Here is a 13,873-nt window from a genome sequence, read left to right on the forward strand (position 1 = left end):
CACTGCAATTCACAAACCTGCGGAGTTATAAATGATAACTCTCGTCCACAAATATATTGACGGAAGACAACAGAGAGGATTTGAAAGCAAGGCAGAATTGCAGGAAACAGATTTCAGGAGGTAGATTCGAATCGCCTTTAAAGCACGGGAAAAGCGGCAAAACCTCGACAATGATGCCCTTGGCCAAAAAGGGCGTATGCGTTTTTTCCTGAATATATTCAGGAAAAAACGCATACGCCCTTTTTGGCCAACCAAGCAACCTGGAAAGGCAAATCAGCGCTACAAAGAAGTCTCGCTTCCCATCGGTCAAAAGGGCCATGCTGAATAAAGTGTCAAAACCAGAAATGCAGGACAGGCCATGGAGAAACGGGAGCCTTGCTACGCTGATGGGCGGGATGTAAATTGCCAACAGCCACTCTGCAGAAGTGTACGGTGTGTCCTGAAACATCGAAAAAACTCAGCTTAGAGAGCATAGGGCACTTCCACTCACGGGCGTATAAATTGGGAAAACTAAAAATCAGCAAGGCACAGGCACCCCAAAGTTTAGGGCTGCTCTGTTGACAAGAACCTCCACTTCGTTACACCTTAAATATCCCAGGAAAGAGAAAAATGGATAAAGAAGTTGTGGTCCTTTTGTACAATGGAATATCACTCAGCCATGAAATCAACGTCATAAGGCTAGTAGCAGCATGATGAGTGGATTTAGGTACGACGATTCTAAGTGAAATAAGTCACACAGAAAAAGACACTTATCATAAGATATCACTTATAGAGGGAATGTAAAAACCGCTACCCTTGAACTGAATTACAAAACAGAACAGAGTCACACGTTTAGAAAACACACTATGGCTGCTTAACGGGAAAGGTGAGGTGGGGTGATGCATAAAACAAGGGTTTCAAATTAGCTCAGAGACCGTTCCATAAACCCAATATGTAATAGACAAGACCTACTCTTTGCTCAGTGATCTGGACTCAAAACCCCCTATTCACCGCCCAAGAATATATCTGACTAGTAAGAATCTTAAAACCTATGTACTGATATCCCTCTGTAAGTGAGTCAAGTGGGTGTAAAGCCGCATAAACACAGCAGTGAAAAGCAGCTAAACCCCTTTATAAAAATCAATCACTTTTAAAATCCCGTGAAACAAAGACAGTGAAAGAGAGAGAAATTCTTACAAAATTCGTTCAAGGGCTGTGATGCCACCTGGATTGACCATATCTAGACCCACAGCTGATTGAGGCATAAGGGTGGACACTCTTGGGGCTGAGAGGTTTGGTGAGGTTGGGTGAGCAAATGCAGACCCTTTAGAGTAATACTGCGTGGTACCCATCCCATGGGTCCCAAATCTCCAGGTTCAAGGGCATCTTCCTACATCGAAAACATGCATGAGAATCCCAGAAGATGGTACATCGTGTGATCGGGAAAGGTTTCTAAAACGCACCTCATTTCTCATCTCCTTGTGCTCGGGTTCGCCATTCCAGCCGCTTTACTAGCAATCTCCCTCCTTGAGAATCAGCACCTTTAACCTCCTGTTCCGTACAGGTTGCAATTTGTCCTGAGGATGAACGGGAAGAGGGGGAACCAATGAGACACTAGCTCTAGGTGTGGGGACAGGCACAGGTCACTCTATTTTCCCATCAGGAAGAAGAATTAACCACAGCCTCAGCCTGCCGCCCGGGACCAGAATAGGGCCTGAAGCAATCCTGCGCTTTTGCGGCCAGCTCCCAAGAAAGCGAGTTGAAAAATGGAGCTCAGGGGCACTGCAATTCACAAACCTGCAGAGTTATAAATGATAACTCTCGTCCACAAATATATTGACGGAAGACAACAGAGAGGATTTGAAAGCAAGGCAGAATTGCAGGAAACAGATTTCAGGAGGTAGATTCGAATCGCCTTTAAAGCACGGGAAAAGCGGCAAAACCTCGACAATGATGCCCTTGGCCAAAAAGGGCGTATGCGTTTTTTCCTGAATATATTCAGGAAAAAACGCATACGCCCTTTTTGGCCAACCAAGCAACCTGGAAAGGCAAATCAGCGCTACAAAGAAGTCTCGCTTCCCATCGGTCAAAAGGGCCATGCTGAATAAAGTGTCAAAACCAGAAATGCAGGACAGGCCATGGAGAAACGGGAGCCTTGCTACGCTGATGGGCGGGATGTAAATTGCCAACAGCCACTCTGCAGAAGTGTACGGTGTGTCCTGAAACATCGAAAAAACTCAGCTTAGAGAGCATAGGGCACTTCCACTCACGGGCGTATAAATTGGGAAAACTAAAAATCAGCAAGGCACAGGCACCCCAAAGTTTAGGGCTGCTCTGTTGACAAGAACCTCCACTTCGTTACACCTTAAATATCCCAGGAAAGAGAAAAATGGATAAAGAAGTTGTGGTCCTTTTGTACAATGGAATATCACTCAGTCATGAAATCAACGTCATAAGGCTAGTAGCAGCATGATGAGTGGATTTAGGTACGACGATTCTAAGTGAAATAAGTCACACAGAAAAAGACACTTATCATAAGATATCACTTATAGAGGGAATGTAAAAACCGCTACCCTTGAACTGAATTACAAAACAGAACAGAGTCACACGTTTAGAAAACACACTATGGCTGCTTAACGGGAAAGGTGAGGTGGGGTGATGCCTAAAACAAGGGTTTCAAATTAGCTCAGAAACCGTTCCATAAACCCAATATGTAATAGACAAGACCTACTCCTTGCTCAGTGATCTGGACTCAAAACCCCCTATTCACCGCCCAAGAATATATCTGACTAGTAAGAATCTTAAAACCTATGTACTGATATCCCTCTGTAAGTGAGTCAAGTGGGTGTAAAGCGGCATAAACACAGCAGTGAAAAGCAGCTAAACCCCTTTATAAAAATCAATCACTTTTAAAAACCCGTGAAACAAAGACAGTGAAAGAGAGAGAAATTCTTACAAAATTCGTTCAAGGGCTGTGATGCCACCTGGATTGACCATATCTAGACCCACAGCTGATTGAGGCATAAGGGTGGACACTCTTGGGGCTGAGAGGTTTGGTGAGGTTGGGTGAGCAAATGCAGACCCTTTAGAGTAATACTGTGTGGTACCCATTCCATGGGTCCCAAATCTCCAGGTTCAAGGGCATCTTCCTACATCGAAAACATGCATGAGAATCCCAGAAGATGGTACATCGTGTGATCGGGAAAGGTTTCTAAAACGCACCTCATTTCTCATCTCCTTGTGCTCGGGTTCGCCATTCCAGCCGCTTTACTAGCAATCTCCCTCCTTGAGAATCAGCACCTTTAACCTCCTGTTCCATACAGGTTGCAATTTGTCCTGAGGATGAACGGGAAGAGGGGGAACCAATGAGACACTAGCTCTAGGTGTGGGGACAGGCACAGGTCACTCTATTTTCCCATCAGGAAGAAGAATTAACCACAGCCTCAGCCTGCCGCCCGGGACCAGAATAGGGCCTGAAGCAATCCTGCGCTTTTGCGGCCAGCTCCCAAGAAAGCGAGTTGAAAAATGGAGCTCAGGGGCACTGCAATTCACAAACCTGCAGAGTTATAAATGATAACTCTCGTCCACAAATATATTGACGGAAGACAACAGAGAGGATTTGAAAGCAAGGCAGAATTGCAGGAAACAGATTTCAGGAGGTAGATTCGAATCGCCTTTAAAGCACGGGAAAAGCGGCAAAACCTCGACAATGATGCCCTTGGCCAAAAAGGGCGTATGCGTTTTTTCCTGAATATATTCAGGAAAAAACGCATACGCCCTTTTTGGCCAACCAAGCAACCTGGAAAGGCAAATCAGCGCTACAAAGAAGTCTCGCTTCCCATCGGTCAAAAGGGCCATGCTGAATAAAGTGTCAAAACCAGAAATGCAGGACAGGCCATGGAGAAACGGGAGCCTTGCTACGCTGATGGGCGGGATGTAAATTGCCAACAGCCACTCTGCAGAAGTGTACGGTGTGTCCTGAAACATCGAAAACACTCAGCTTAGAGAGCATAGGGCACTTCCACTCACGGGCGTATAAATTGGGAAAACTAAAAATCAGCAAGGCACAGGCACCCCAAAGTTTAGGGCTGCTCTGTTGACAAGAACCTCCACTTCGTTACACCTTAAATATCCCAGGAAAGAGAAAAATGGATAAAGAAGTTGTGGTCCTTTTGTACAATGGAATATCACTCAGCCATGAAATCAACGTCATAAGGCTAGTAGCAGCATGATGAGTGGATTTAGGTACGACGATTCTAAGTGAAATAAGTCACACAGAAAAAGACACTTATCATAAGATATCACTTATAGAGGGAATGTAAAAACCGCTACCCTTGAACTGAATTACAAAACAGAACAGAGTCACACGTTTAGAAAACACACTATGGCTGCTTAACGGGAAAGGTGAGGTGGGGTGATGCCTAAAACAAGGGTTTCAAATTAGCTCAGAAACCGTTCCATAAACCCAATATGTAATAGACAAGACCTACTCCTTGCTCAGTGATCTGGACTCAAAACCCCCTATTCACCGCCCAAGAATATATCTGACTAGTAAGAATCTTAAAACCTATGTACTGATATCCCTCTGTAAGTGAGTCAAGTGGGTGTAAAGCGGCATAAACACAGCAGTGAAAAGCAGCTAAACCCCTTTATAAAAATCAATCACTTTTAAAAACCCGTGAAACAAAGACAGTGAAAGAGAGAGAAATTCTTACAAAATTCGTTCAAGGGCTGTGATGCCACCTGGATTGACCATATCTAGACCCACAGCTGATTGAGGCATAAGGGTGGACACTCTTGGGGCTGAGAGGTTTGGTGAGGTTGGGTGAGCAAATGCAGACCCTTTAGAGTAATACTGCGTGGTACCCATTCCATGGGTCCCAAATCTCCAGGTTCAAGGGCATCTTCCTACATCGAAAACATGCATGAGAATCCCAGAAGATGGTACATCGTGTGATCGGGAAAGGTTTCTAAAACGCACCTCATTTCTCATCTCCTTGTGCTCGGGTTCGCCATTCCAGCCGCTTTACTAGCAATCTCCCTCCTTGAGAATCAGCACCTTTAACCTCCTGTTCCATACAGGTTGCAATTTGTCCTGAGGATGAACGGGAATAGGGGGAACCAATGAGACACTAGCTCTAGGTGTGGGGACAGGCACAGGTCACTCTATTTTCCCATCAGGAAGAAGAATTAACCACAGCCTCAGCCTGCCGCCCGGGACCAGAATAGGGCCTGAAGCAATCCTGCGCTTTTGCGGCCAGCTCCCAAGAAAGCGAGTTAAAAAATGGAGCTCAGGGGCACTGCAATTCACAAACCTGCAGAGTTATAAATGATAACTCTCGTCCACAAATATATTGACGGAAGACAACATAGAGGATTTGAAAGCAAGGCAGAATTGCAGGAAACAGATTTCAGGAGGTAGATTCGAATCGCCTTTAAAGCACGGGAAAAGCGGCAAAACCTCGACAATGATGCCCGTGGCCAAAAAGGGCGTATGCGTTTTTTCCTGAATATATTCAGGAAAAAACGCATACGCCCTTTTTGGCCAACCAAGCAACCTGGAAAGGCAAATCAGCGCTACAAAGAAGTCTCGCTTCCCATCGGTCAAAAGGGCCATGCTGAATAAAGTGTCAAAACCAGAAATGCAGGACAGGCCATGGAGAAACGGGAGCCTTGCTACGCTGATGGGCGGGATGTAAATTGCCAACAGCCACTCTGCAGAAGTGTACGGTGTGTCCTGAAACATCGAAAAAACTCAGCTTAGAGAGCATAGGGCACTTCCACTCACGGGCGTATAAATTGGGAAAACTAAAAATCAGCAAGGCACAGGCACCCCAAAGTTTAGGGCTGCTCTGTTGACAAGAACCCCCACTTCGTTACACCTTAAATATCCCAGGAAAGAGAAAAATGGATAAAGAAGTTGTGGTCCTTTTGTACAATGGAATATCACTCAGTCATGAAATCAACGTCATAAGGCTAGTAGCAGCATGATGAGTGGATTTATGTACGACGATTCTAAGTGAAATAAGTCACACAGAAAAAGACACTTATCATAAGATATCACTTATAGAGGGAATGTAAAAACCGCTACCCTTGAACTGAATTACAAAACAGAACAGAGTCACACGTTTAGAAAACACACTATGGCTGCTTAACGGGAAAGGTGAGGTGGGGTGATGCATAAAACAAGGGTTTCAAATTAGCTCAGAGACCGTTCCATAAACCCAATATGTAATAGACAAGACCTACTCTTTGCTCAGTGATCTGGACTCAAAACCCCCTATTCACCGCCCAAGAATATATCTGACTAGTAAGAATCTTAAAACCTATGTACTGATATCCCTCTGTAAGTGAGTCAAGTGGGTGTAAAGCCGCATAAACACAGCAGTGAAAAGCAGCTAAACCCCTTTATAAAAATCAATCACTTTTAAAATCCCGTGAAACAAAGACAGTGAAAGAGAGAGAAATTCTTACAAAATTCGTTCAAGGGCTGTGATGCCACCTGGATTGACCATATCTAGACCCACAGCTGATTGAGGCATAAGGGTGGACACTCTTGGGGCTGAGAGGTTTGGTGAGGTTGGGTGAGCAAATGCAGACCCTTTAGAGTAATACTGCGTGGTACCCATCCCATGGGTCCCAAATCTCCAGGTTCAAGGGCATCTTCCTACATCGAAAACATGCATGAGAATCCCAGAAGATGGTACATCGTGTGATCGGGAAAGGTTTCTAAAACGCACCTCATTTCTCATCTCCTTGTGCTCGGGTTCGCCATTACAGCCGCTTTACTAGCAATCTCCCTCCTTGAGAATCAGCACCTTTAACCTCCTGTTCCGTACAGGTTGCAATTTGTCCTGAGGATGAACGGGAAGAGGGGGAACCAATGAGACACTAGCTCTAGGTGTGGGGACAGGCACAGGTCACTCTATTTTCCCATCAGGAAGAAGAATTAACCACAGCCTCAGCCTGCCTCCCGGAACCAGAATAGGGCCTGAAGCAATCCTGCGCTTTTGCGGCCAGCTCCCAAGAAAGCGAGTTGAAAAATGGAGCTCAGGGGCACTGCAATTCACAAACCTGCAGAGTTATAAATGATAACTCTCGTCCACAAATATATTGACGGAAGACAACAGAGAGGATTTGAAAGCAAGGCAGAATTGCAGGAAACAGATTTCAGGAGGTAGATTCGAATCGCCTTTAAAGCACGGGAAAAGCGGCAAAACCTCGACAATGATGCCCTTGGCCAAAAAGGGCGTATGCGTTTTTTCCTGAATATATTCAGGAAAAAACGCATACGCCCTTTTTGGCCAACCAAGCAACCTGGAAAGGCAAATCAGCGCTACAAAGAAGTCTCGCTTCCCATCGGTCAAAAGGGCCATGCTGAATAAAGTGTCAAAACCAGAAATGCAGGACAGGCCATGGAGAAACGGGAGCCTTGCTACGCTGATGGGCGGGATGTAAATTGCCAACAGCCACTCTGCAGAAGTGTACGGTGTGTCCTGAAACATCGAAAAAACTCAGCTTAGAGAGCATAGGGCACTTCCACTCACGGGCGTATAAATTGGGAAAACTAAAAATCAGCAAGGCACAGGCACCCCAACGTTTAGGGCTGCTCTGTTGACAAGAACCTCCACTTCGTTACACCTTAAATATCCCAGGAAAGAGAAAAATGGATAAAGAAGTTGTGGTCCTTTTGTACAATGGAATATCACTCAGTCATGAAATCAACGTCATAAGGCTAGTAGCAGCATGATGAGTGGATTTAGGTACGACGATTCTAAGTGAAATAAGTCACACAGAAAAAGACACTTATCATAAGATATCACTTATAGAGGGAATGTAAAAACCGCTACCCTTGAACTGAATTACAAAACAGAACAGAGTCACACGTTTAGAAAACACACTATGGCTGCTTAACGGGAAAGGTGAGGTGGGGTGATGCCTAAAACAAGGGTTTCAAATTAGCTCAGAAACCGTTCCATAAACCCAATATGTAATAGACAAGACCTACTCCTTGCTCAGTGATCTGGACTCAAAACCCCCTATTCACCGCCCAAGAATATATCTGACTAGTAAGAATCTTAAAACCTATGTACTGATATCCCTCTGTAAGTGAGTCAAGTGGGTGTAAAGCGGCATAAACACAGCAGTGAAAAGCAGCTAAACCCCTTTATAAAAATCAATCACTTTTAAAAACCCGTGAAACAAAGACAGTGAAAGAGAGAGAAATTCTTACAAAATTCGTTCAAGGGCTGTGATGCCACCTGGATTGACCATATCTAGACCCACAGCTGATTGAGGCATAAGGGTGGACACTCTTGGGGCTGAGAGGTTTGGTGAGGTTGGGTGAGCAAATGCAGACCCTTTAGAGTAATACTGTGTGGTACCCATTCCATGGGTCCCAAATCTCCAGGTTCAAGGGCATCTTCCTACATCGAAAACATGCATGAGAATCCCAGAAGATGGTACATCGTGTGATCGGGAAAGGTTTCTAAAACGCACCTCATTTCTCATCTCCTTGTGCTCGGGTTCGCCATTCCAGCCGCTTTACTAGCAATCTCCCTCCTTGAGAATCAGCACCTTTAACCTCCTGTTCCATACAGGTTGCAATTTGTCCTGAGGATGAACGGGAAGAGGGGGAACCAATGAGACACTAGCTCTAGGTGTGGGGACAGGCACAGGTCACTCTATTTTCCCATCAGGAAGAAGAATTAACCACAGCCTCAGCCTGCCGCCCGGGACCAGAATAGGGCCTGAAGCAATCCTGCGCTTTTGCGGCCAGCTCCCAAGAAAGCGAGTTGAAAAATGGAGCTCAGGGGCACTGCAATTCACAAACCTGCAGAGTTATAAATGATAACTCTCGTCCACAAATATATTGACGGAAGACAACAGAGAGGATTTGAAAGCAAGGCAGAATTGCAGGAAACAGATTTCAGGAGGTAGATTCGAATCGCCTTTAAAGCACGGGAAAAGCGGCAAAACCTCGACAATGATGCCCTTGGCCAAAAAGGGCGTATGCGTTTTTTCCTGAATATATTCAGGAAAAAACGCATACGCCCTTTTTGGGCAACCAAGCAACCTGGAAAGGCAAATCAGCGCTACAAAGAAGTCTCGCTTCCCATCGGTCAAAAGGGCCATGCTGAATAAAGTGTCAAAACCAGAAATGCAGGACAGGCCATGGAGAAACGGGAGCCTTGCTACGCTGATGGGCGGGATGTAAATTGCCAACAGCCACTCTGCAGAAGTGTACGGTGTGTCCTGAAACATCGAAAACACTCAGCTTAGAGAGCATAGGGCACTTCCACTCACGGGCGTATAAATTGGGAAAACTAAAAATCAGCAAGGCACAGGCACCCCAAAGTTTAGGGCTGCTCTGTTGACAAGAACCTCCACTTCGTTACACCTTAAATATCCCAGGAAAGAGAAAAATGGATAAAGAAGTTGTGGTCCTTTTGTACAATGGAATATCACTCAGCCATGAAATCAACGTCATAAGGCTAGTAGCAGCATGATGAGTGGATTTAGGTACGACGATTCTAAGTGAAATAAGTCACACAGAAAAAGACACTTATCATAAGATATCACTTATAGAGGGAATGTAAAAACCGCTACCCTTGAACTGAATTACAAAACAGAACAGAGTCACACGTTTAGAAAACACACTATGGCTGCTTAACGGGAAAGGTGAGGTGGGGTGATGCCTAAAACAAGGGTTTCAAATTAGCTCAGAAACCGTTCCATAAACCCAATATGTAATAGACAAGACCTACTCCTTGCTCAGTGATCTGGACTCAAAACCCCCTATTCACCGCCCAAGAATATATCTGACTAGTAAGAATCTTAAAACCTATGTACTGATATCCCTCTGTAAGTGAGTCAAGTGGGTGTAAAGCGGCATAAACACAGCAGTGAAAAGCAGCTAAACCCCTTTATAAAAATCAATCACTTTTAAAAACCCGTGAAACAAAGACAGTGAAAGAGAGAGAAATTCTTACAAAATTCGTTCAAGGGCTGTGATGCCACCTGGATTGACCATATCTAGACCCACAGCTGATTGAGGCATAAGGGTGGACACTCTTGGGGCTGAGAGGTTTGGTGAGGTTGGGTGAGCAAATGCAGACCCTTTAGAGTAATACTGCGTGGTACCCATTCCATGGGTCCCAAATCTCCAGGTTCAAGGGCATCTTCCTACATCGAAAACATGCATGAGAATCCCAGAAGATGGTACATCGTGTGATCGGGAAAGGTTTCTAAAACGCACCTCATTTCTCATCTCCTTGTGCTCGGGTTCGCCATTCCAGCCGCTTTACTAGCAATCTCCCTCCTTGAGAATCAGCACCTTTAACCTCCTGTTCCATACAGGTTGCAATTTGTCCTGAGGATGAACGGGAAGAGGGGGAACCAATGAGACACTAGCTCTAGGTGTGGGGACAGGCACAGGTCACTCTATTTTCCCATCAGGAAGAAGAATTAACCACAGGCTCAGCCTGCCGCCCGGGACCAGAATAGGGCCTGAAGCAATCCTGCGCTTTTGCGGCCAGCTCCCAAGAAAGCGAGTTAAAAAATGGAGCTCAGGGGCACTGCAATTCACAAACCTGCAGAGTTATAAATGATAACTCTCGTCCACAAATATATTGACGGAAGACAACATAGAGGATTTGAAAGCAAGGCAGAATTGCAGGAAACAGATTTCAGGAGGTAGATTCGAATCGCCTTTAAAGCACGGGAAAAGCGGCAAAACCTCGACAATGATGCCCGTGGCCAAAAAGGGCGTATGCGTTTTTTCCTGAATATATTCAGGAAAAAACGCATACGCCCTTTTTGGCCAACCAAGCAACCTGGAAAGGCAAATCAGCGCTACAAAGAAGTCTCGCTTCCCATCGGTCAAAAGGGCCATGCTGAATAAAGTGTCAAAACCAGAAATGCAGGACAGGCCATGGAGAAACGGGAGCCTTGCTACGCTGATGGGCGGGATGTAAATTGCCAACAGCCACTCTGCAGAAGTGTACGGTGTGTCCTGAAACATCGAAAAAACTCAGCTTAGAGAGCATAGGGCACTTCCACTCACGGGCGTATAAATTGGGAAAACTAAAAATCAGCAAGGCACAGGCACCCCAAAGTTTAGGGCTGCTCTGTTGACAAGAACCTCCACTTCGTTACACCTTAAATATCCCAGGAAAGAGAAAAATGGATAAAGAAGTTGTGGTCCTTTTGTACAATGGAATATCACTCAGTCATGAAATCAACGTCATAAGGCTAGTAGCAGCATGATGAGTGGATTTATGTACGACGATTCTAAGTGAAATAAGTCACACAGAAAAAGACACTTATCATAAGATATCACTTATAGAGGGAATGTAAAAACCGCTACCCTTGAACTGAATTACAAAACAGAACAGAGTCACACGTTTAGAAAACACACTATGGCTGCTTAACGGGAAAGGTGAGGTGGGGTGATGCATAAAACAAGGGTTTCAAATTAGCTCAGAGACCGTTCCATAAACCCAATATGTAATAGACAAGACCTACTCTTTGCTCAGTGATCTGGACTCAAAACCCCCTATTCACCGCCCAAGAATATATCTGACTAGTAAGAATCTTAAAACCTATGTACTGATATCCCTCTGTAAGTGAGTCAAGTGGGTGTAAAGCGGCATAAACACAGCAGTGAAAAGCAGCTAAACCCCTTTATAAAAATCAATCACTTTTAAAATCCCGTGAAACAAAGACAGTGAAAGAGAGAGAAATTCTTACAAAATTCGTTCAAGGGCTGTGATGCCACCTGGATTGACCATATCTAGACCCACAGCTGATTGAGGCATAAGGGTGGACACTCTTGGGGCTGAGAGGTTTGGTGAGGTTGGTGAGCAAATGCAGACCCTTTAGAGTAATACTGCGTGGTACCCATCCCATGGGTCCCAAATCTCCAGGTTCAAGGGCATCTTCCTACATCGAAAACATGCATGAGAATCCCAGAAGATGGTACATCGTGTGATCGGGAAAGGTTTCTAAAACGCACCTCATTTCTCATCTCCTTGTGCTCGGGATCGCCATTCCAGCCGCTTTACTAGCAATCTCCCTCCTTGAGAATCAGCACCTTTAACCTCCTGTTCCGTACAGGTTGCAATTTGTCCTGAGGATGAACGGGAAGAGGGGGAACCAATGAGACACTAGCTCTAGGTGTTGGGACAGGCACAGGTCACTCTATTTTCCCATCAGTAAGAAGAATTAACCACAGCCTCAGCCTGCCGCCCGGGACCAGAATAGGGCCTGAAGCAATCCTGCGCTTTTGCGGCCAGCTCCCAAGAAAGCGAGTTGAAAAATGGAGCTCAGGGGCACTGCAATTCACAAACCTGCAGAGTTATAAATGATAACTCTCGTCCACAAATATATTGACGGAAGACAACAGAGAGGATTTGAAAGCAAGGCAGAATTGCAGGAAACAGATTTCAGGAGGTAGATTCGAATCGCCTTTAAAGCACGGGAAAAGCGGCAAAACCTCGACAATGATGCCCTTGGCCGAAAAGGGCGTATGCGTTTTTTCCTGAATATATTCAGGAAAAAACGCATACGCCCTTTTTGGCCAACCAAGCAACCTGGAAAGGCAAATCAGCGCTACAAAGAAGTCTCGCTTCCCATCGGTCAAAAGGGCCATGCTGAATAAAGTGTCAAAACCAGAAATGCAGGACAGGCCATGGAGAAACGGGAGCCTTGCTACGCTGATGGGCGGGATGTAAATTGCCAACAGCCACTCTGCAGAAGTGTACGGTGTGTCCTGAAACATCGAAAAAACTCAGCTTAGAGAGCATAGGGCACTTCCACTCACGGGCGTATAAATTGGGAAAACTAAAAATCAGCAAGGCACAGGCACCCCAAAGTTTAGGGCTGCTCTGTTGACAAGAACCTCCACTTCGTTACACCTTAAATATCCCAGGAAAGAGAAAAATGGATAAAGAAGTTGTGGTCCTTTTGTACAATGGAATATCACTCAGCCATGAAATCAACGTCATAAGGCTAGTAGCAGCATGATGAGTGGATTTAGGTACGACGATTCTAAGTGAAATAAGTCACACAGAAAAAGACACTTATCATAAGATATCACTTATAGAGGGAATGTAAAAACCGCTACCCTTGAACTGAATTACAAAACAGAACAGAGTCACACGTTTAGAAAACACACTATGGCTGCTTAACGGGAAAGGTGAGGTGGGGTGATGCCTAAAACAAGGGTTTCAAATTAGCTCAGAAACCGTTCCATAAACCCAATATGTAATAGACAAGACCTACTCCTTGCTCAGTGATCTGGACTCAAAACCCCCTATTCACCGCCCAAGAATATATCTGACTAGTAAGAATCTTAAAACCTATGTACTGATATCCCTCTGTAAGTGAGTCAAGTGGGTGTAAAGCGGCATAAACACAGCAGTGAAAAGCAGCTAAACCCCTTTATAAAAATCAATCACTTTTAAAAACCCGTGAAACAAAGACAGTGAAAGAGAGAGAAATTCTTACAAAATTCGTTCAAGGGCTGTGATGCCACCTGGATTGACCATATCTAGACCCACAGCTGATTGAGGCATAAGGGTGGACACTCTTGGGGCTGAGAGGTTTGGTGAGGTTGGGTGAGCAAATGCAGACCCTTTAGAGTAATACTGCGTGGTACCCATTCCATGGGTCCCAAATCTCCAGGTTCAAGGGCATCTTCCTACATCGAAAACATGCATGAGAATCCCAGAAGATGGTACACCGTGTGATCGGGAAAGGTTTCTAAAACGCACCTCATTTCTCATCTCCTTGTGCTCGGGTTCGCCATTCCAGCCGCTTTACTAGCAATCTCCCTCCTTGAGAATCAGCACCTTTAACCTCCTGTTCCATACAGGTTGCAATTTGTCCTGAG

Source organism: Balaenoptera borealis (genome assembly GCF_965194805.1).
Source record: "Balaenoptera borealis genome assembly, chromosome: 2".
Taxonomy (NCBI): Eukaryota; Metazoa; Chordata; class Mammalia; order Artiodactyla; family Balaenopteridae; genus Balaenoptera; species Balaenoptera borealis.